At 43.1% G+C, this 23474-nt stretch overlaps 1 protein-coding gene across 1 annotated transcript in view; it reads left to right on the top strand.

Annotated features, from left to right (window-relative positions):
* The window catches only part of LOC147458812 (pentatricopeptide repeat-containing protein At5g16860-like), a 34006-nt gene extending 11071 nt beyond the window's left edge, over positions 1–22935 (top strand). Inside the window, exons 2-3 of the transcript XR_015187799.1 lie at positions 21899–21980; positions 22062–22935. The gene's annotated coding sequence lies outside the window, so the exon portion shown is untranslated. The remainder of the gene's footprint in view (positions 1–21898; positions 21981–22061) is intronic.
* Positions 22936–23474: the final 539 nt, after the last annotated feature.

Below are 23474 nucleotides of genomic sequence, written 5' to 3'. Positions count from 1 at the left end.
CCCATGCAGTGGCTTATGAAAGTAGACGACTTAAGGATGCAGAATTGCATGCCTCGATCTACGAGAAGGAACTTATGGCTGTGATCCACGCCTTGTCTACTTGGAAGTACTATCTTCTAGGAGCGGATTTTGTGATCAAAACCGATCACCAGAGTTTGCGGTATTTTCTTACGCAACGGAAATTATTTGAGAAGCAAATGAGATGGGCCAACTTTTTGTCCATGTTTCACTTCAAGATCCTCCATACGGTTGGGAGCAAGAATGTGGTTGCGGACGCATTGTCTAGACGGCCTAGGGTGAACGTAGTTACTTCTATGTATCACCAAGAACTGGAATCACTTCCAGAGTTGTATCCGAATGACTCAGACTTCTCCTCCATTTGGAATAAGTTACAGAACGGAGAGGATGAATATCCCTATTCCATTCGGGATGGTTATCTCTATCACCACCAAGCAATTTGCGTGGCAGAACCATTGAGAAAGAAAATCATGGAAGAAGCACATGCTTCACCTTATGCGGGTCATCGGGGAATTCTCCCTACGACTTTAGCATTGGAAAGATATTTCTTTTGGCCAAGCCTTAAAGCAGACATTGATCAACATGTCAGAGAATGCTTGGTTTGCAAAAAGTAAAGTATGATCGGCATAAGACGCCTGGGTTACTCCAACCTTTATCTGTGCCTGATCAACCCTGGGAGAGTTTGCCATGGATTTTATTATGGATCTCCCAAAGACTCAAACTGGAAATAATGCGATCTAGACCATCGTGGACAGATTTAGCAAGCAAGCTCACTTTATTCCAGTCAAGAAAACAATCAAAGCAGACTATATGGCTAGAATTTTTCTAGCACAGATCTTTAAGCATCATGGGCTGTCCAAGTCTATTGTGAGTGATCGAGATCCTCGCATGATAGGCAACTTTTGGCGTGCCTTGTTTGATAACCTTGGCACAAAGTTGAATTTTTCCTCTGCATATCATCCTCAAACGGATGGGGAGAGTGAGATCGCTAATTCCACAGCATTGGATATGCTGAAATCTTATGTGTCAGAAAGACAGTCTAACTGGGAGAAGTATTTTGCCCCTTGTTGAGTACGCGTATAACAATACCGTGCATTCGTCTACGGGGAAAGCACCTTTTGAGATTCTCTATGGTAAGCCTTTGCTTCCACCGATCCTTGTCACTAAGGATAAGTTTTTCGCAATAGATGATCAACCCTGGGAGAGTTTGCCATGGATTTTATTATGGATCTCCCAAAGACTCAAACTGGAAATAATGCGATCTAGACCATCGTGGACAGATTTAGCAAGCAAGCTCACTTTATTCCAGTCAAGAAAACAATCAAAGCAGACTATATGGCTAGAATTTTTCTAGCACAGATCTTTAAGCATCATGGGCTGTCCAAGTCTATTGTGAGTGATCGAGATCCTCGCATGATAGGCAACTTTTGGCGTGCCTTGTTTGATAACCTTGGCACAAAGTTGAATTTTTCTTCTGCATATCATCCTCAAACGGATGGGGAGAGTGAGATCGCTAATTCCACAGCATTGGATATGCTGAAATCTTATGTGTCAGAAAGACAGTCTAACTGGGAGAAGTATTTTGCCCCTTGTTGAGTACGCATATAACAATACCGTGCATTCGTCTACGGGGAAAGCACCTTTTGAGATTCTCTATGGTAAGCCTTTGCTTCCACCGATCCTTGTCACTAAGGATAAGATTTTCGCAATAGATGAGTTTGTTCGGGATTTGGATACGGCCTATGGGCAAGTTAAGAGAGCAATTTTGCGCTCTCAGGAAAAACATAAGAAAGCTGCAGACAAGCACAGAAGGAATCTGGACTTAACAGTCGGTCAATTAGTCTTACTCAAGTTTGAGAATGCAAGATTAAAGAAACATGCGACTCATAAAGGGAAAGTGGTAAAACTTTCCAATCGCTATTATGGGCCGTTTAAGATAATTGACCAAGTGAACGATGTGACGTTCCGATTAGACTTACCATCTAATTGGAAGATCCACAATGCTTTCCATGTTTGTTTACTCCGGCCATATGTGGGACCGTCTCCAAGTCAGCCTATTGCTGAGGAACCTCCTGAGGTTGAAGAAACGGAAGAAATACTCCAACCGGAGCAGATCATTCATCATCAGGAGCGGCCACTTAAGTCCGGGAAGATTACATGGAAGTATTTGGCAAAGTTAAAGAATTATTCTACTCTAGATGCTCAGTGGATGACCGAGCACGAATTAGCATCCTATCCCGAGATTCTAGAAGGATATGTACAAGCACTACAATTGAGGACAACTGTTTAGAAGCGAGAGGGATGTTGCTAAATGGACTATTTTCTTATTTTCTTATTTTCTCAAGTGATTTCTTTTTATTGAAATTAGGATATTTAAAGATGTGCACTTGAACCATAAGGTTAGGAACTGTAGATCTACTGGAATTTTAAAAGCTATCAGGAACGGAAAACTCCGATGCGTCATATGATGGGTGACATTAAGCATCGCGAAGGGGTTTTACCATTAGTTCGGTAGGAGAGATCGGGAAACGAATATTCCTGATGCGTCATGTGATGGGGTGACGGGAGCATCGGAAAGGGAATATCTCGTTGGTCTGGCAGGAAACCCGAACTGGAAAGAGGAATACGCGTAAAGACGCAAGCACAAGAATAAAGATGGGTTCTGAGAAGCTTTGCTTAAAAACGGAATATTTTAACGAGTTTTCTGGGAAGAGCAGACCCTTTCCCGCAAGAAATCTATGTTTGCATTGCATTTGTGTATGTGGGTGCATCGAGGGACGCCTGGGAAGTGCTGTGAAAAGCATTGTTTTTAACTTATAAGGCTTAAATGAGTTTTTGGGCAGGTTCATACCAATTTTAAAATATGCCGGTCGCCCACTTCATAAGTGGGCAGCCACTTAGAAAATAAAGCAACAAAACCAGCTGGCGAATTTTCTCTCCCTATTTCGGGTAGAACAACAAAGAAAAAAGAGAAAAAAAAAAACCACCGTGATCTCTACGCGGGCAGCCTCCGCTCAGTTATTCCTGCCGTGGCCAGGGAGCTATAAAAGCATCCCATGCCCTCACTCAGAGGAAGGAGTTGCCAAAGCAAGCAAGAGAAGACTCTACCGCCAGAAGATGCAAGAGATCGCGAGACTGCGAAGCACGGAAGTCGCTTTTCCCGCGCAAGAGCGACAGGTATCTATTGTGGATTCGCCATACAAATTGTTGTCCCGTGTTTGTGTGTGTTTGCAGGTACTTCATCGCCAAGGAGAAGCGGGAAGGCTTCGGCCTACGCTTGGGAATTCCGGGAACAAAATTCGGAAATTGTCTGCGGAGTCTCCGCTCCGAGTACAGACGGGAAAAAGGGATTGAGAGCTCGTCTCTCGGATTTCCCTTACGGGAAGGAACGACCATCGAGTCAGAGAATTAGAACGGAGGGGTTTTCTCCGGTTCTTGTGCTTGTAAAAAAGATTCTCCCTACTAAAGGATTCTACCATCCCATCTTTTGGTCCCAAATATTGTATCGAACTTCTCCCTCATCTCTATTTAGTTGAAAGATTATTTATTTTCATCTTGTTGATTATTAGTGTGCGCTCCCATTTGTGACACTAAGCTTGCACGAAGTCACCTCGAGGAGGTGAGGCTGGACGGTATGGGACATTTGGCCTTACAGGTACGTGCCTACATCCTCGAACACTACCCCAGCCAAGGGGAGCTGCCTGATTGGGTGGTTTGTCTGACACGTGTCCATAGGTGGTCTAGGCAGCCGGGCTATCCCTCTCTTGTTTTTTACTTGCCAATACGCAATTTTATCTACAATCATTTTGCCCTTATATGGTTTATAAGCTCTAAGTTTATTTCCAATATCAAAGTTCCTTTTACATTGATTGCACCAAGGATTGCAAGACTTTTTTCGAAGCACGTGTTCACGTATATTGTACCGCAGCCCGTCATGACGTATCTTTCATGGCTCCTTATGGTGAAGAAGTTTTCTTGGGGCAAAATTAGCAATCCAGGGCAAGCAAGAGGTAGTGATGAGGAGGAGATGAGCAAGAGCAAAGATGTCTCCTCTACATTTGTCTTTGTTTCCTTATCCAGAGAAAGGTTGCTAACCTTAAATTTATGCAAGGGTTCTTGGATCTGCGTTTTCTTTCATAGCAAGGACAATGTGATGTGGAGGGGTTGTTTATTAAAGTTATGGTTGTTTCAACAATACGCTTTTCATGTAGATAGAATTACGTATACTAATCACATTTTTCTAGTTCTTTATGACCTATCACCAATTCTTTTTTTTGAGAAGAGTGGTAATTGTATTAAAGAAGAAGAAAAGCCAAGTACAAAGGACCCACAAGAAGGTGGTGGGTCTACCCCAACAAAGGCAAAACTACTACTCCATAATGGCTTGTTTCATCCTTAATCTATGGTTGGAGTAGTACAAAGGTAGCTTGGAGTTCCATTGTTGCCATCTGAAAACTCTCTGTAAATTAGATTGGGGGCCTTGCAGGGCTTCGGCATCCTTAACCTTCATACACATAGCCTCTGCAGCTCGTTGCAAATCAAACTTCGCTAATCCCACAGGGAGGGAGCTCTTATCATAGATGCTAGAGCCTAGTATTCGTGTTGTACCAAATAAACCTGATGCCCCTTCAAATATTCGAGAGAGGATGTCCATGTTTTTTTTTTTCGGAGAAAAAGATCCTTCTATTAGTTAGTGAAACTGCTCATAGGGCTACAATCACCTCTATTAGAGAGGGCTACAACAATCATAAGGGGAGACTCTCCCAATGAAAAAACAGCATATGTACAATGAGGGCTAAATCGAGATATGGGAGGAGGGAAGAGCCACACAGGTGGACAGTAGTGCCATCTGAGCACACCGTGGACCATGGTGAAGAAAGGCCCAGGGCGCCAGAGTCGAAGGAACGCCTCTCTACGCTCATGCATGCGGTCGCAGCTGCCTTGAAGTCTCTCGAACTCTCCCCTGAGAGTATGGGTCAGCTCCGGCCAAAAATCTTGAAGAGTCTTTGCTGGTGGCACGAGGCGAGCCTCAAAGATGCGGAAGCAGCGGGCCCGCCAGATGAACCAGAATGTTAGGCCACAGATGAGCTCCCAACACACCTCTCTCTCACTCCACCACTCCTGTGGAGTAAGCTCTGTAGCAGGCTGGAGTGTAGGTCGACCCCCCTGTATCACTATCATCTTGCTGGTGGAGAATAGCTCAAACTGTAATGAAGGGCTCGTGAGAGTGGACCAAGCAGCTGCCCCCCGAGTGTATTGTCGTGCTGTGGAGAGAGCTGAAATCAGCCGAAGGACACAAAGCCAAACCTGTCGTGCCATAGGGCAGTCCCAAAGACAGTGACGCTAACTCTCAAAAGGATGGTCACATGCTACACATGCTGCTGAGGCCCGAGAGGCCACTATGTACAAGCCAGCTCCCCACTGCTGTAGCTCTATGTGCAACCAGCCACTAGAACAGCGTGACAGCCGCGGCAAGTCACGCGTCCCACAGCCTCGCCCAAAAAGTTGACAAGAACTCAGCTGTGAGACCCTCCTCCTGCCAATGAGGTGCTGCAGCAGGATGAGCCTCTCTCTGGGATGGTCGGCTGAGGAGAAAGGGTCCCTCTGTCACAAAGTGATGACGTGGCTGTACGGCAGTTTTTGGACATTGCTTTTTCCATGCAAATTGAAAGAGAGAGAAGGAGAACTCTTTTGCTTTAATTTTTAGGGCAAGAAAGAGAGAGAACTAGAGAGAGAAAAAAAAAGCACAAACTTTTGAGCCTTTGATTTTCAGCTTTTGGGCTCTGCTTTTGGCATCCCTTGTATCTTTAAATAAGCAGGTAGGGCCTCATAACTCAGAGCATCTGGACGCAGAGTCTGAGTGTGAGCGCCTATCCGCACTCTTTTACTTTGAACTCAGATTAATACAAAAAGAAATACCGAAAGGGGCGCCAGTCTTTGGGGCCAATATCTCTAGGCACGGAACTTCGCCGGGCTAGTGTTGAATCAATTGTGAACTGTGAACTGTTTTGAAGTGGTTATTTGGTGCTGTCGTGGTAGATTCTTGACTTGGAGTGTCCAAGTCTGTTACAGTGGTATCAGAGCACGATTTATTTCTCTTCTATGGGAAATCCGATCCCAATTTTTTTTCTGCGGCACCTATGGCTTCACGCAAGGATCCGTCGACTCCCTCTACATCCGCAGATGCGGCAAGGGATCACAACGAAGATCCGGCAAGGAGTATGGCGCACCTAGACCTACTCAGGCGGAGCGTCGAGAGATGGAGCGTCGTCAATTGATCGGCGATGCAACAAAGATGATGCTCAATTTTGCAAAGGACCCAAAATTTGCAAAATATATGATCGAGACTTCTTTTCAGGAAGTGCATGCGTAGTGGCAGAAAACCACACCACCACCCCCAAAACCCGCTCTCAAGAAACCTTCTGCTCACAAGAAATATTTAGAGAAGGAATTAGAAGAGGTGGTTGATGCACGGATTGCTCAGCTTTTTGACGCGCAAAACAAAGCTAAAAGCACGACAAAAAGCAAAAGAAAGCCACTGACTTCCCGGGTTACTTGGGTCGTCAGTTGACATTTGAAAAGGCAAAGAAACAGAAGAAGCGTGTTTGATTTGAAGAAGTACCCAGTCCTCTTCTTCTTCTTCTTCTAACAGTTCTTCTAGCTCATCTGACTCGAGCGAAGAAGACCGCAAAGGCAAAAAGCGAAGCAAGAAACAACACTTCGGAAAGTGGCAAAAAAAAGGCAAAGAAGTCTAAATCTCGCCCAGTGAGTGACAGTTCTACAGAGGACTCGTCTAGAGACAGTTCAGACTCTGACGACAGCAACTTTTATGCAAAGAAGAAGAATTTTTATAAAGCCAACCAATATGACTTTCTGGAAGATAAAAGCAAGAAGGTCCGAGAGTTTATGTCACGTGACACATCCAACCCTATGTGTCCGTGGACAAGCTACAACATAACAGGGTTCAGTCAGTCCAGTCAGTCTAGATTACCAGTGATCTGGCACTTTTGTGAGTCTTCGTAGACCGTGCATGCCCAGTCACTTAGCAATAGATGCATATCCTCCGGTTGCACACAGCATGATCATCAGTATTCCCTTCAGAATCCATCAGATTCAACGAGGGGAATTTTCCAGTGCATTTAGCCTATTTTCCCTATTTTTGGTATTTTCACTTATTATTTTTAAGTGATTTTCCAACAAAAGTAGGTAGGGCAATTTTGCTACGTTAATATATAAGCAAACCCAAGTTAGCACAATAGGGCAGATGAGCAAGGAGCACAACAGGCTTTTCCAAGCAACAGGTACTCCCTCCCTCTCTCAACAAGACCTCCCCAAGCCAGCCCTTGGTGAGCCATCCCCATCCAAGATCTAGCGCCATCCCTTTCCTTGGCATTTTTCTCACATGCAGCCATCGCCAGAAAGTCAACATCATTAGCGTTTTTGTACACCTACAGCAGCCCCCAATCCTGAGCGTTTTTGGTCGCCAGCAAAGCAGCAGAATCCAGCGTTTTTGCTTGAGTTTTCAGCATTGGAAAACGCAGCTTTGACAGTGTTTTACAGCAGGTAAATCAGCCCCTAAAAACGCAGCTTTGCCTTGCAAGCTTCAGCGTTTTCAACCTATGACAGCAGCAGGAAAAACGCAGCCAAAGCATTGCTTTATCAGCGTTTTGTATCAGCCCTAATCCCCTCGTCAAAACCAGGGATTTTCAGCCATAGGAACAGCCCCAAGTTCTTCCAGATTCTCAGCCATTAAGCCCTTGTGGACAGCAGATAGAAGAGAACCAAATTCAGCCCTAAAGTCATCGTCGTCGTCATCGACATAGTCCCGGTTTGCATCAGTCCATGCATCATCTTTGTACAGCTTTGTGCAATCAAAAGTAGACCACTCTTGCCGACGAGAGTGGGGCCTTCGGAGGAGGGTTTTACAACCTCTCGGGTGTCGTATCTCTTTTCTCTCCTTCTCTCAGTCTCATACACTTGCACGCACAATATCCACTCACTTTGTTCGTGATCATAGCACTCTCCATAAAGACGGAAGGCTCACTCCTTCCCTAAGAACTAAAAGGAACCTTGAGCAAATAAAGATCACTAATCTTGAGAAAATACAACATACATTCCGATGCACCTTACAGTTTGACACGTTTTCGAGATATTGGATGCTCCGAAGGCTTTGTCTTTTGTACAACAGTTTGACATCGCTTTCGCGGGAGGACGCTACTCAGAGCACTCTAAGATTCGGTGAGCTGCCTCTTACTTTAAGGGGAATGCTCAAACTTGGTGGTCCACGCTTCTTTTAAACAAGACTGCGCCAGTTAAATGGCTGAAATTTAAGAAGTTTTTTATTTCTTCTTGGCTGACTCAAGAGTATGAACGCGATATACGAGCTGCTTGGAACCATCTTCGGATGACCAAGAAAGATACAGTGGACGCTTATTGGGAGAGATTCTGGAGCTCTTTTCTACCCGCCTCTTCATTCAAGAAGATCTCGTTCAGAGAACAGATTGAGCGGTTTACCTTGACTCTACCTACAGAGATCCGAGATCACTGCTTGGAACAGAAGTCAGCTTCTATTGAGGAATTGACGAGTCATGCGAAACGGGGTTTTGCCATTCACTCTGGTAGTCTAACCTACCCCACCGATGAGGTCATGACACAACGAGCCGAACAGACTTCAACAAATGAAAGTAGAAAGAGAAAGAGCAACCCAGAAAAGAAGGATGCACGACCCAAGCTACTCCTTAAGAGAGAGCTCGCTTCATCAGGGAGGGGAAGTGCTTTGGATGCAGGGAACATGGACATATCTCCGCGAAGTGTCCTAAAAAGGCACAGAAAGAACAAAATGACAAGGACGACGGAAGGCCTGAGAGTTCGAGAGCAGCTGAGGAACGTGGAAGAAAAGGCAAGATGAAAACAGGATTGGTTCCAGACTGTGTGGATACCAATCCCAACACAATGGACGAGAGTACAGAACTTTGCCAAGCTTGGGGCAAAGTGAGAGACCAAGAAGCCCTTATCTTCTTTGATGGAGGAGCCAAGGCCAACTTCATTTCACCGGAATTGGCGGCGCGGCTCGAGATCACTCCCGATCGGATGGGACCACTTGCAGAGGCTATTCTAGTGGCACCCGACAGGGATGTAGCCATTACACCGGTCATTGGCAAACTTCGGTTGCATTGTCAGGGGTATTTGGGGCATGAGGACTTTTACATAATGCCTTTGGAATGTTGTGATGTTCTCTTGGGAATTCCCTGGTACCACAAAAACAACCCGTGGTCGACTATCGAGCGAGGAAAGCGACATTGACTACAGAGAAGGGCAGAACGATTGTACTTGACATTAAACTCAAGGGCGAGTTGTCCCTATTGTATCGGCTTAGGCCATTTCTAAATTAGTGAAATCCAGTCTGTTTATTTACTCGATCTTTATGAAAGAGTTGAGTGATGAGGATAGGACAAATATGTCTAAACTTGATAAAGAACGCCAAGATTTTCTCCACTCTCACGCCGATTGCTTCTCAGAGGGACTACCAGGCGAGTTACCACCTGCTCGTCCTAAAGATCATACGATTGATCTGATACCTCAAAGCACACCACCGAACCGGCCACCTTACCATGTGAGCCGAGCACAGAATGAAGAGATTATGATGAAAGACCTCTTCGAAAAGGGTCTTGTCCAGCCTAGTACTTCACCGTATTGCTCTCCAGTGTTGTTGGTTTTGAAGAAAGATGGATCTTGGAGAATGTGCATCGATTATAGAGCTCTCAACAAAATCACCATCAAGAACAGATTTCCGATTCTTAGGATCGATGTCCGATTCCTAGGATCGATGATATACTCGACAGATTACAGGGATCCTCGTACTTTAGTAGGATTGATTTGAAGAGTGGATATCATCAAATCAGAATCGCACCGGGAGACGTCTACAAGACAGCTTTTCGGACAACTTTTGGGTTATTTGAGTTTTTGGTGATGCCTTTTGGCTTAACCAATGCTCTTGCGACATTTAATCGGATGATGGACAAGATTTTTTGAGAGTGCAGGCTATTTGTTGACACTTTGTTTGACGATATCATTGGTTTCTCCAAGAATGAGGCAGAACATAGAGATCATCTGCTTCAGGTCTTTCAAGCATTACGAGATCACAAGTTAGTGATTAATGCAAAGAAAAGTGAATTTTTCCTACCAGAGATACACTTTTGGGACACATTGTGTCAGCAGTAGGAGTGCAAATGGATCAGGCCAAGATAGAGACTATCCATGATTGGCTCCATTTGAAGAATTTCCATGAAGTTAGAAGCTTCTCGGGACTGTGTTCATACTACACGCGGTTCATTCGAAAGTTTGCAGAGGTTGCTTCTCCTTTGTATATCTTGACACAGAAAGGAGTCCCTTTCTCGTGGGGATCCACAGAGGTGACTGTCTTTCAGACATTGAAAGAGAAATTGACTACGGGATCAGTTTTGACTTTGTTGGACCAGCAGAAGTCATTTGAAGTATATTGTGATGCTTGTGGTTGTAGTTTGGGTGCGGTCTTAATGCAAGAAGGCCATGTCATTGCTTACGAGAGCCGATTGTTCTCAAGGCAAGAAATGACAGCACAGATTTATGAGAGAGAGCTTTTGACGATTATCCATGCTCTTACTCAGTGGCAGCACTACCTACTCGGAGCGGATTTTACTGTCTTTACAGACGATCGGAGTTTGCACTACTTCTTGTCACAGAAGCAGCTATCGGAAAAGCAGATGCGGTGGGCGAACATCTTGTCACAATTTCACTTCCAGATTGTCCATGTTCAGGGACAGAAGAATGTGGTGGTAGATGCTTTGTCTCGGAAGCCGTTGATTCTGGCTATTTCTGCGATACATCATAGGAGTTTGGAGGATATAGTCGACCAATATGCCACAGATACAGATTTTGCAGACGTCACACGGATACGGGATGGGGAGACAGTAGCGGGATATTCCATTCGGGATGGCTACTTGATGAGAAAAACCATGTTGCGCGTTACACAACCGTTGAGGGAAAAGTTTATGACTGAATGCCACTGTCCACCTTTTACGGGTCACCACGGCATCGCTATCACCTTGAAAGGGGTGGAGAGATACTTTTTTTGGCCGAGACTCAAGAAGGATGTGGAAGAGTTTGTGCACAGTTGCTTGGCATGCCAGAAGGTCAAGTTTGACAGGTATAAAGCATAGGGATTGTTACAGCCTTTGCCCATACCCACCCGCCCTTGGAAAAGTATTGCAATGGATTTTATTTTTGATCTCCCGAGAACACAGAGTGGTCACGATGATATCTGGACTGTTATTGACAGATTTAGCAAGCAGGCTCATTTCATTCCAGTGAAGAAAACAGTCAAGCCGGATCACTTAGCGAGACTGTTTGTGGCCCAGATCTTCAGATTACATGGCATGCTTGAGACGATTGTCTCTGACAGGGACCCCGGATTTACGAGTTTGTTTTGAAAGGCAATTTGGGAGAACATTGGCATGCGGTTGCAGTTCTCATCATCGTTCCACCCGCACACTGACGGGCAATCTGAGATTGCCAATTCAGTGGTTTTAGATTTATTGAAGTCTTATATCTTGGATCAGAAGACTCAATGGAAAAAGTATCTACCTTTGGTGGAATTTGCCTACAATAACACGATACACTCTTCGACGGGGAAGGCGCCATTTGAGATTGTTGAAGGCGCTGCGAAGGTTCCACCCTTCCTAAGCACGAAAGATAAGATTTTTGAAGCGGATGAGTATAGGCGCAACTTAGACACGGCTTTTGCCAAGGTCCACGAGGCTTTGCAGAAATCTCAAGAACGACAGAACAAGGCGGCGGATCGCCATCATCGCGATTTGAAATTGAAGGAGGATGATTGGGTGCTCTTACGTTTTGAGAAGGCACGCCTGAGAAAGAAAAAGGGAAAGGAGAGGCTTTTTCCAAAGCTTAGTATGCGATACTACGGACCTTTCCAGATCTCCAAAAAGATCAATGATGTCTCCTTTCGACCGAAACTGCCTAATTACACTTGGAGGATTCACAATGCATTCCATGTGAGTCTCTTGAAACCTTTTAAAGGTGATGTGCCTGATGATGGGGAGCCTAATGAGCAACCCGAAGTGGAAAAAAACGAGAGATCCTTGTTCCTGAACAGATTTTGGCATATAAGGACACAAAGAATAAAGGTAAAGTTTGAAGCCGGTTCTTGGTTAAGTTCAAGAACTATCCTGCATTGAATACGAAGTGGATGGAGGAGGAGGACCTAGCAGATACTCCCCAGATTGTGAAACTTTACATCAAAGATTTTGGTTTAGCATAGTCTACTCCAAATGGAACCCAGAATTCAGCTTGGCCGGAGATCTGGTGTTGTAGGATGCACAAGAGGGGAGTTACTCCGCTCCTTTGTCAACAGATGCCTTGATTTTTGTATACTAAAGTCCCTGATGTCTCTTTGAGCTTCACGGATACTAAGAGCTGACAGTATTGTGCTGTAGACAAGCTCAAGACTCGCTTTGTGCCACCTCAGTACCTAGATCGGTTAAAAGAAGATTGGCGTGGTCTTAAGTAAAATGGCGCTCTTGTTATGTCTTTTTCTAACCGTATTTTGTAGATTGACGTCCAATTGCGCAAATCAGGATGCCGAACGAAAGGATCGAGTACATTAAGTTCGATGTGCAAGTCTTCAACCCTACTGACGACAACACCGCAGTGGCGATAGCTCTTACCCAAGTGATGAAGCACAATAAAGGCAAGCCTAAGCTCAAAGTATGTAACCGGCCTATACAACGTAGAGGGCTGTACTATGTTAATTACCTGTTAACTTTACACAGAGCACTGTGAAGAAAAGAGAACACAGTTGCGTCTAACGACTAGAATGTCACTGCGCACACAAGACCGACACCCTGTAGGCCCCAAAATCGGTGCCCCTTTCTGTATTTCTTTATTCAATTAACAGTTGATGATCCATACTTAGGCCAAACTCTTACAAAGCTATCCAACCGTGGTGAGGGCTGAACAGTGAAACACTGGCTTCTGACCTGATTTTGGCAGCACGACGGCGCAAAAACCCTTGTAGGTCAAAAACACCTCTCTAGGACGGATTCCCTCACAACTTAGGAGCTTTCTGATGAGCTGTCACAGCAATTCAGCGTGATGTAATTCTCTATTTTTCTGTTGTCGGGTGCCCAAAATCGTGTACACGCATCCCAAGGCTCTCACGGAGCTCCCCTGGTGTTCCCTTGCAGTTTAGGTGTAAAACCCTAAACCTGCAGAAAAACATAGTAAGCTATAATTCTCGGTTTCGGATCTTTTTTAGCAGAGCGAACACGCCTGCGCGCGTCCCAAGGGCTCCCACATGTAATGGGACAATTCCCCTGTGAATTGGACGAGTTTTCACGTGAGAAAACTCTCCAAACTCGCAATCTTCCGTGATGGAACTATGCGTATATGTGAGAGATTAGCAGTTAGCTAATCTGGTTCCTGCTCAGAAGGTTCTTGCCCTAGCAAACGCGCATAAACCCTCAGAACTGTACATATTCATCTGATTAGTCCAACAAGTGGGGCATTACCATATGTGCCAAAGGGGAGCAAATTATCACGCTACATGAGACAAAGGAGAAGGCAAGCTTTCTATTAAAGCTGTAAACCTGCACCCACTACTCACACACATTGTAGGTCACTGAATGAACAAAAATATGCCCCTAGTTCAAAATGGGCTCCCCCTCTTGCTGAGGTGTCTTGCAGGTGGTTCTGCTTCTGCCAAGTGTCAAGTTTGCCCCTTTGAGTTAATTCCCTAGTTCCCACCAACTTATAAAGTTATGACTTTTCGAGTGGCCCAGATTTCATTTGGTGCACACAGACTTCCATACTCATTAAAATTCAGTGATAATTGGCCCGACCAGTCCCAGACTGACCGACTTAGACTCCTGATGTGAGAAACCTGTTCGGTCGTAGCCGTTTCACACTGGCCATGCAATGTCCACTTCCCGGAGAGGTCACCTAGTAAAAATGTAACCTATCATGTGAGTTCAACAGAAGGGTATTTAAAGTTCTTGAAACTTACATAAATATATATACAAAAGGGCATTATTTTTTCAAATTTGAAAAAAACTTACAAACTTTAAAAGAAAAAAGTACATTATATTCCTATAAAAATTCACAAATAAGGGGTTTTACAAACATGTCTTGAACGCACGTGATATAGTAGTTTTAAACATAGTGAACCCCCCGGGGTCCACTTGCACTTTTTCAAGGGTTCCGAGGAAAACAAGTTAAAATAAAATAAATAAAAATATGTAGTACATATTTAAAGAAGGCAAAAGGAAAAATACACCTCCTGGTGACACACCCCACCCTTGAAATACTGCAAGCGACCTCGCTTGCATGCCAATAATACACGCAGATATCTCCTTGATATCACATATATTGTGTGATGGGAATCCAAGATATACATGCTTCCGAGAATGTAGCGTTAGACAATTAAACAATCCCACCAACCTGGCTACTACACATATATCAAGCATAGAAGTCTTCTGGTGTACTCTTAAGCACAAACTTTTCTAGCTAAATTTTGTATGGAAAGAGTAGATATAATTGCTTAACTACTCTCTTAAGCATCGGGAACCATGCTCTTACCTTGCTCCAAAGGGCTACATCAAGTCACTGTGGATTCCATTTGAAAGGCTTCATGATATAATTGCAATAGCTAAGGTGAATCGACTAATTCAGACTCTTCCATCCATTTGGCATCCAAAGATGGATAGTTCTTGAACTTCACCAACTACCGCCTTGCAACCTTTCACTGACCTTTCTTTCTTTATGTGCCAATATCTGTTTCAAAACAAGAATCTCATCCAATTCTTCCACTTCATGTTGTTCCTCATTAAGCATATTCTCTGACACATCACCAACAAAGGGTCTTAAAAGACTGGCACGAAAAGCATCATGTATTTTCCAGTCTTCAGGTAGCTTCAACCTATAAGCTACATCACCGATCTTTTGAAATTTGAAAAGGATCATAATATCGCATACTGAGCTTAGGAAACAAACGACCCTTGCCTTTCCTTTTCCTTAACCTGGCCTTTTCAAAGCACAAAAGCACCGCACCCAATCACCAAATGAAAATACAAGTTCACGACGGTGACGATTATCAGCTTTCTTTTGCTTAGCCCAAGTCTTCTCAAGAGCAATCTTTATCTTCCTGTATGTTTCATCCATATCTTGCACATGCTTGTTTGCCTCAAATATCTTGTCATTTGTAACGGATATGACCTATGAAGAGAGTATTTTTGTGAGACTACTTTGAGAACATAGAGGGTGAACTTAGTTAGTGGTTAGAGAACTTGACAACAGTTGAAGACCGGATTTATGTGGAGTCGGTCCCCTCTCCAATAGGCTTTTGCATTATAGATTCTCCGATCAAAAGAGATTTGGTACAATACAATCTTTGTGTTCCTTGTGACGTAGGTGATGCAATAAGCTTCATGCATCACGAGCATAACATAAACTTTGTAAAAAGCATTAACCATCCCCGGCCTCAGTCCCAAGGCCTCAAAACACCTTTAAAGGTGGAGAGAGATAGCGGGGAATGAGTGTAGGGAAGAGGAAGAAGAAACATTCATAGGAGAAAGAAATTGTTCCTCACTTATCATTACTCTTCTTGCTTAGCATAGCATAATAGCATAGTAATGAAGATGGAAGATTGCAAGCTTAAGCATTGAAGCATGGCTCTTGGTTGGATTTGCATTCCATAGCCAAGTTTGTTGGTGTAGGCTCTCAACTTCTCATGTGTATTTGCTTACTCCAATGTAGCATTGTAAGCATTGACAAGGTTCATACTATCCTTCAGCTGTATTCCTTGCATCCACCTAGCATCTTCAACAAGATAATTTTTGAACTTTATAAGATACCGTCGGATAATTTTACCAATGTTGTAGTACCTTATCTTCACGCCGAAAGATAGCTTCGGGTTGTAGCACCTCTTCTTGGTCTTCAATTTCTAGAGGGTCTTCAATACTTGGTTCACTTGGTGGCTCTCCTTTGTAGGGCTTAAGTAGGCTCACATGAAAAGCATTGTGTATGAGCCAATGGTTGGGCAACTTGAGTTGGTAAGCCATCTCATTGATTGGCTTCAATATTTGAAAAGGACCATAGTATGTTTTTGCTAGTTTAGCATAATACTTTTGATGGCCCATAGGATTTTTGCCCATCGTTTACCTCAATCGAGTCGTGGGAAACTTAAATAAGATCCAATCATTTTCTTTGAACGTTAAGGCCTTTTTGTGCTTGTCAGCAGTAGCTTTTTGCCTTTGTTGAGAGATGGATATAGCCTCCTTGATCTTTTGAAAAGATTCTTATAGGTCACGGCTATACTCATCGGCAACAAAGATCTTCCCATGTACTTTAAGTAGCAAGGGACTTTTGAGTCTCTCTTCTATGATCTCAAAAGGTGTCTTTCTTGTAGTAGTATGGACAATATTATTGTACGCATACTCTACAAGGGGTAAATACTTCTCCCATTGTGAGTGTTGATCTACTTCTCTAACATAAGTCTTCTTAGTAGATCGAGTATCGTAAGATTGGCTATCTCACTTTGGCCATCCGTTTGTGGGTGATGGGCCGAAGAGAGATTTAATCTTGTATCTAGATTTTCAAAGAGACCTTTCCAGAAATTACTGGTCATTCTAGGATCTCGATCTGACATGATGGATGTTGGTAATCCATGGTGTTTGAAAATCTGAGATATGGAGAGAGTTTCCATTTGGTGTGCCTTCATAGTCTTTTGACAAGAATAAAGTGTACTTGCTTGCTAAACCTGTTGACTATTGTCGATATTCCCGTATTTCCATGGATAGACTTGGGTAATTCAAAGATAAAATCCATGGATATACTCTCTCATGGTGAATTAGGGATTGGCAATGACTGGAGTAATCTAGGTTGCTTCTCTTTATCATACTTAATCTTTTGGCATACCACACATTTGATACATACTCTTGTATGTCCACTTTCATAGTAGGCCAATAGAAGTACGTCTCTACTCCTCGAAGAGTAGGTTGAATGCCTCTATGCCCCACATAGGGAAGAGCATGGGATTCATACATAACTTTCTCACGAAGGGAACGGGTAACACATAACCTTTTGCCATGGAGAAGATAACTATTCTGCAAGGTGAACGGTTCTTCTTTCTTCCCCAATGCCAGGACTTGCATTATGTCTCTAAAGTCGAGGTCAGTAGCATACTCATCTGTCATAGAAGATAGATCATTGTGAGTTGCTATAGACCTCATGTACAAGGGTAATCTTTTTGTTGTAAGTATCCACCATAGTATGCAACCTGTAACACCATGGGATACCCATTAACACATGAAAACCCTCAAGTGGCATAATATGAAATTCTTCCACATCCACAGAACTTTGAATGTGCAGACGAAGTTTCCTAAAAAAGGGAGTAACAAGCTTTGAATGACCTAGGTGCCAAATCTGCTTCGCTTGTCATACCCATCTCTTCTACATGAATGCCCAACTTTCATGCCAATTCTGGTGATATGAAATTTGCACAAGCTCTTGGATCAAAGAAAACCAACACTGTCTGGTCTCTAACTTTACCCATGGCATCTATGTTTGGTTGGTCACCAACCAAATCTGGGACAAGTCGTGCACTTGATTTGGTCACCAACCAAATCTTGGACAAGTCGTGCACTTGGCTTTGGCTTCTTCTCTTTATGCTCTGACTTGTCATCCTTATCCTGTGACTTCTTTTGTGGGCTAACATTAGCAAAATGTCCCTCCTCTTCATAAATGCAGCATTTCTTGGCCTCTCTTAGAGCTTTCCGCTCTTCAAAAGATTTGCCAGAAAAATGCCTTTTTTGTCCTTGTCCTTGCCCAGAAGAAGATTTAGACTGCTTCTTGGATGTGTCAGTTTCATCAGTGGAGGGTTTCTTTGTGGGAGGCATAAAAGGCTTTGCTGCAGCATTGCCCTTGGCTGAAAATTGTTTACCTTGGGACCCTTTCTTGTGGCTATTAAATCCATCGGAATCTCCCTTCGATAGATTGTTGGCCACTTTCGCATTCTCAATCAACTGCACCATATTCATGATGACAGTAGTCTTTGTGCAATAGTCCCTTATTTTCTTGGGCAAACCGCAACAGTACTTCTCTGTTCTGACAATGACACAAATATATAGGAGGTTACTGGCAAAAGTGCGGCCCAAAATTGTTTATTGTACTCTTCAAGATTCGCACACAATTTGTGTCATTCTGTCGTCACATCCACTTCAAAAGTGTTTATAAGTCATGCAGGTGCAAAAAGCTGTTTGAATTGGACCCACGTTGCAGGGGCTTGACCCTGATTCAACAATGCGGTCGACCATTGAAGTGCATTCCCTTCAAGAAAGTGGCAGCCTTGCGTATGTTGGAAGACTCTATGAAGTTTCCTCCAGCCAAACTAGTGTATGAAGGTCAAAGCCTTCAGTTGATTCTTAGTTCCCCTGAAAGTCTCAAACTTCACTTCTTGCCCACCTTCCTTGTAATCCTTAGGTTGACTCAAAGGAGTCAAATTGTCATAAACACGTGCTCGTAAAAGTGGTGCTCCAGGATTGACCATTCCATCACTCACATCACGTGTTTCACGTGTTTTTCCTATCATATCTGCATTTTGGGCATATAGCTACGAAATTGACCATATGCACTCTAAATTGACCATAGGCACCTTGAAAACCTGGTTGGACACCCATGTTCCCATACATAGGGTTAACCATGCTTGTTTGCATTGTCCCAAACACACTCTGGCATATAACATGTGGAAGGTCAAGCCATAGCTTGAAACATTGAACCACCTCCAAAATAACCAGGATATGAAGTAGATAACAGAAGGGTCTAACGCATAGCCTGCTCATTACTCCCTTGACCATTCACAAACGGTTCTTGTCCAGGTAAAGCAAATTGGTTGGGATGAATCGACATCGTTGGTTGCTCAATCACATGGGCTTTCCTCAAGCATCACGAGACCTCTGTGCATTGGAAATCTCCTTCTCGCGCAACGGCTCAGTCATGTCCTGTGTTGGAGCTTGAAAACCTTGTGTAGGAGTCTGTAAATCCCTCATAGGAGACTGTAAGAACTCTTGCATCCTTGGATTGTTGGCCAATTGCTGAAACATTTGCCTCTACCTACACAGTTGAGCTCTAAACAACGTATCCTCTTCTTGAAGAGTTGAAGGGACTTTCTCTGTGCCATGTGAGGAAGATCCCTCTTCAGGTATTTGGTCTCTCTTTTCTGCCATAACGACAAGCTTTGTGTTGCTTTCACCTACACAAATCCACGTTGCACTTTTTGAAGAAAAAGTGGCTATGCCGTCAATGGAACCATGTAACCGGCGTGTATACAGTAGAGGGCAGTACTAGTTCAATTACCTGTTAACTTTATAGAGAGCACTAAAAAGAAATGAGAGCACAAAGGCATCTAATGACTAGAATGCCACAGCGCACACGAAGACCGACACTTTGTAGGCCCCAAGACTGGCGCCCCTTTTGGTATTTCTTTATTGAATTAAGAACAGACGATCTGTGCACGTAGATCAAAGTCTCACAAAGCTGTCCAAACCTGGTGAGTGCTGAAATTGCAGGTTTTTTAACCGATTTCGGAAACATAACGACACCAAAACCCCTGTAGGTCAAAAGCACATGTCTAGGACGGATTTCCTCGCAATTTGGAAGCTTTCTGGTGAGCTGTAAGAGAATTTCAGTGTGTTGTAAATCCTTGCTGCCAGGTGCCCAAAGCCCTGTACACGCATCCCAAGGCTTTCGCAAGGCTCCCCTGATGCTAATTTTCAGTTTAGGTGCGAAACCCTAAACCTGCGAAAAACACAACAGGCTGTAATTTTTTGTTTTGGATTGTTTTAGCGGAGCGAATGCATCTACGCGTATTCCAAGGGCTGAAGCACACAATGGGACAATTCCCCTTTGAATCGGGCGACTTTTTTACGCGAGAAAAATCTCCATTTTTGCAATTCTTCACGAAGGAACCGTGCGTACCTATGGGGGATTAGCAATTAACTAATTCAGAAGGCTCTTGCCTTGGAAAACGTTCATTAAACCCTCAGACCTGTACATGATCATCTGAGTAGCCCAACTAGTGGGGCATTACCATATGTGAAAAGGAGAGAGAGAGATGCGCAAGAGAAAATCGCCATGCTACATGAGACAAAGGAGAAGGCAAGCTTTCGATTAAAGCTGTGAACCTGCACCCGCTACTCACACACACACTGTAGTTGCACATTGATCCAAAAATAATCCTCCACTCTCATTTGGGTGCCCCCTCTTATTGAGGTGTCCTGCAAGTTACTCTCCTACTGCCAAGTGTCCAGGTTTTATTCCCTAGTTCCCACCTATAAAGTTGTGACTTGTCGAGTGGCCCAAATTCCCTTATGGCGTACACAGGCTTCTATACTCATCAGAATTTAGTGCTAACTGGCCCGACCAGTCCCAGACTGACCCGGCTAGATTCTCGATGTGAGAAACCCATTCGGCCGTAGTCGTTTCACATTGGCCATGAAATGTCCACTTGCACCTGTGCCACTATCCACCTTTTTCGGGCCGCCACGGCATAAAGACCACTCTCAAAATGAGCCTGATTTTTATATAAATGAAAAACAATCTCAATGTCGCATTGCTAGGTATATAGGGCATTACATAGCATAAAATCAAATGAAGATGTCCATATAGTATAGAATCCATGTGAATAATCAAATTTGCATATATCTAATGTGCTAAAAATTTCACAAAAGTACAATTTTTGCCATTAAATCAAGACAAGGAAATCTTGGTATATTTCCATAAATAAGCCATAACTTGAAGTACAAGCATTTTCTATCCCTTAGATTCATGGAAACATGCTTAGAACTAGTAGAGCTCCTCATAAAATGATTATTAGAGTTGTCTTTGTTGTCTTAGTGCTAATATTGTGAGAAATGCTATCAGAAAACACACACATTCTTGACACAATCTAGAATGAAGCTAATAAATTATTGCAAGGACACGGTGAATGATGAAATCAATAGCCAAGAAAATGCCAAGTTTTTATAGCTTAGACGATAACCTTGTGCCTATAAAACACTTAAAAACTCATTTTTCATCTCTGGCAATAGTTCTAAGAAGTTTCTCGGTTAGTGAAACAAAGTGAGTTAGAGAAGTCTATCCCTAGCTTGTCGCTCTTCAAGATGTAGCCCTTACAAAGGGTTTCTGATTGATTTTGGCTAACATGTGAGAGTATGGCCAAAAGATAGGTGACAACATTAGACTCCATTTGTAATCCCTATCACATTGCCTTTGAACTTGACAGGGATTGGATGTAGAAAGTTGCAAGCTAGAAGTATGTGTCAATTTACATCCATATGCATAGAATGTTCATGTCAAAAAAAACAAAATCCTTGCATCATAAAGCTAACAATTATAAAAAACATGAGTTCCTATTATGTCTGTTTTCAGACGTTCAAACATAAGGAGAACCACAAGGAGTACACATTTGAGACGGTGGTTTGTAATGAAGGTATACCTTTGGTTTTGTAGGGTGGTAATGGCCCTCAATGGCAACACACTACCTTTGGCAATCCAAAGATAAAAAATTTCAAAAAGTGTGCAGGTTCATGTAGACTGCATTTGTATCATATGGCTCTCAAAGCATCAGAAATCCATTGATATCCAAAATAATCAATATCTGCAAACATTTTGTAAAAAAAATAAGTAGTTAAAAAGTAGGATGGCTTTCTTATTCTTTTACATTGGTAATTACTAGAACAACCATGTCAACATCTAGCAAGGGTCCATACTGGGTCTGAGCATTACACTAACATGGTGGTTGAATAAGGACTGATCTCAATTTTTTTTGTAGAGGGCATTGGAGAAACACACCCTACAGTATTTGCATCAATACTATGCGACACTTATCCAACATCTACCTTCTTTCAAATCTTGTAAGTTTGGATGCAGAAGACATCCTGCATGCGGTAGCGATGACAATAAGGATTGATCCTAATTTATTTATTTTTTTGTAGAGGACATTGGAGAAACACACCATACAGTATTTGCATCAATATCGTGCGACACTTATCTAGCATCTACTTTCTATTTCAAATCTTGTAAATTTGGACGTAGAAGACATCCTGCATGCGGTAGAGATGACAATGAAAGGTGAGGGACACAAGCCAACAGACCTTTCCGAGTCCTAAAATTTTTCCAAATAAGCTGAGAAGGGACATGAGGAAGAGGAGGAGAAAGACCAGGCACACAGAAGGCCTGAGGAGAAGATTGATCATGCAGAGGGAGAGGTTGACAGGGACGAGATGCATGATGCAGAGAGATGTGCTAAGGAGGAAGGCAATGCAGAGGCCAAGGAGCTAGAGATGCATCATGCCGAGGGAAGGGTTGAGAAGGAAGAAGCTTATGCAAAGGGAGGGGCTGAGGAAGAAATGCACATTGAAACTCCCAACCCTCAAGCAGAGCCCTCCAACATTCTGATCAAAAGAGCCTGAACATCCTCAACAATCAATAGTTCCTGAACATCCTCAACAATCAACAATGACCATTGTAGAAGCCAATTCATATGCTATGGACAACTCTACAATGGAAACATGAGTCTCGAAGTGCAGAAGCACAAGGGACTGAGGAGGAAAATCTTGAGGACATTGGCACTGGAAAGGACAACCTTCACAATAGTTTGCAAAATGGTTATCTTTGACATTAATGGACCTAGTGCAAAGAAGCGCTGCAATATGTACTCAGCATGTAGGAGACATCTCCATCCACATGATTTTGCACCTATTTAATTTGGCACTGTGACTTCTTTTATGGTCACCTTGTACACTTTGTAACTGCCACCCAACTTGCCAAATATGCATGCAATAATCCTTTCATGCAGCTTTAAACATACAAATTTGTTACTCAACCACAACGATCACTGCATGAAGACCTAATCCCACATAAACTAATTTCAAAATTTGAATTCACAGTCTTAATTTTGAATGGGTTCCTCAAATTGAGTTGAGAGTCCATACCATTGGCTTGTCAAGCTCAATGTATATGAGGCTCCAGTGGTTGTTTCTCTCATAGGGAAAAATTATTGTTGTGACTTGGAGCATAGGGCAGTGACCAAACCATCTCTCTATTATGCCATAAGGAGTATTCTTCATTCTAAGAAGGACAGACGTTTGTAGATCCAACATATATATTTTGAATTGACTTTGTTGAGGAAGTTGGCTCTTCATCAAACTACAAACATTTAATGGAAGTTATTCTCATTTCTCAAGCCTAAAGCTAAGTATGCTAAAGCTAGTGAATGGGACTTACGTTAGGCATATATACACAATACAATATGTTGTCTATGCATCTCGATTCCGCAATCTATAAATATCAATAAAATCAATTGCTAGTCTCCTTGAACCATCTGCTAGTCGTATATCTGCTAGCAG

The sequence above is a fragment of the Adiantum capillus-veneris genome, chromosome 4 (genome assembly GCF_014529385.1).
Source record: "Adiantum capillus-veneris isolate H3 chromosome 4, ASM1452938v2, whole genome shotgun sequence".
NCBI lineage: Eukaryota > Viridiplantae > Streptophyta > Polypodiopsida > Polypodiales > Pteridaceae > Adiantum > Adiantum capillus-veneris.
The sequence above is the reverse complement of the archived record's forward strand: the minus strand, read 5'-3'. Positions and strand labels throughout refer to the sequence as shown.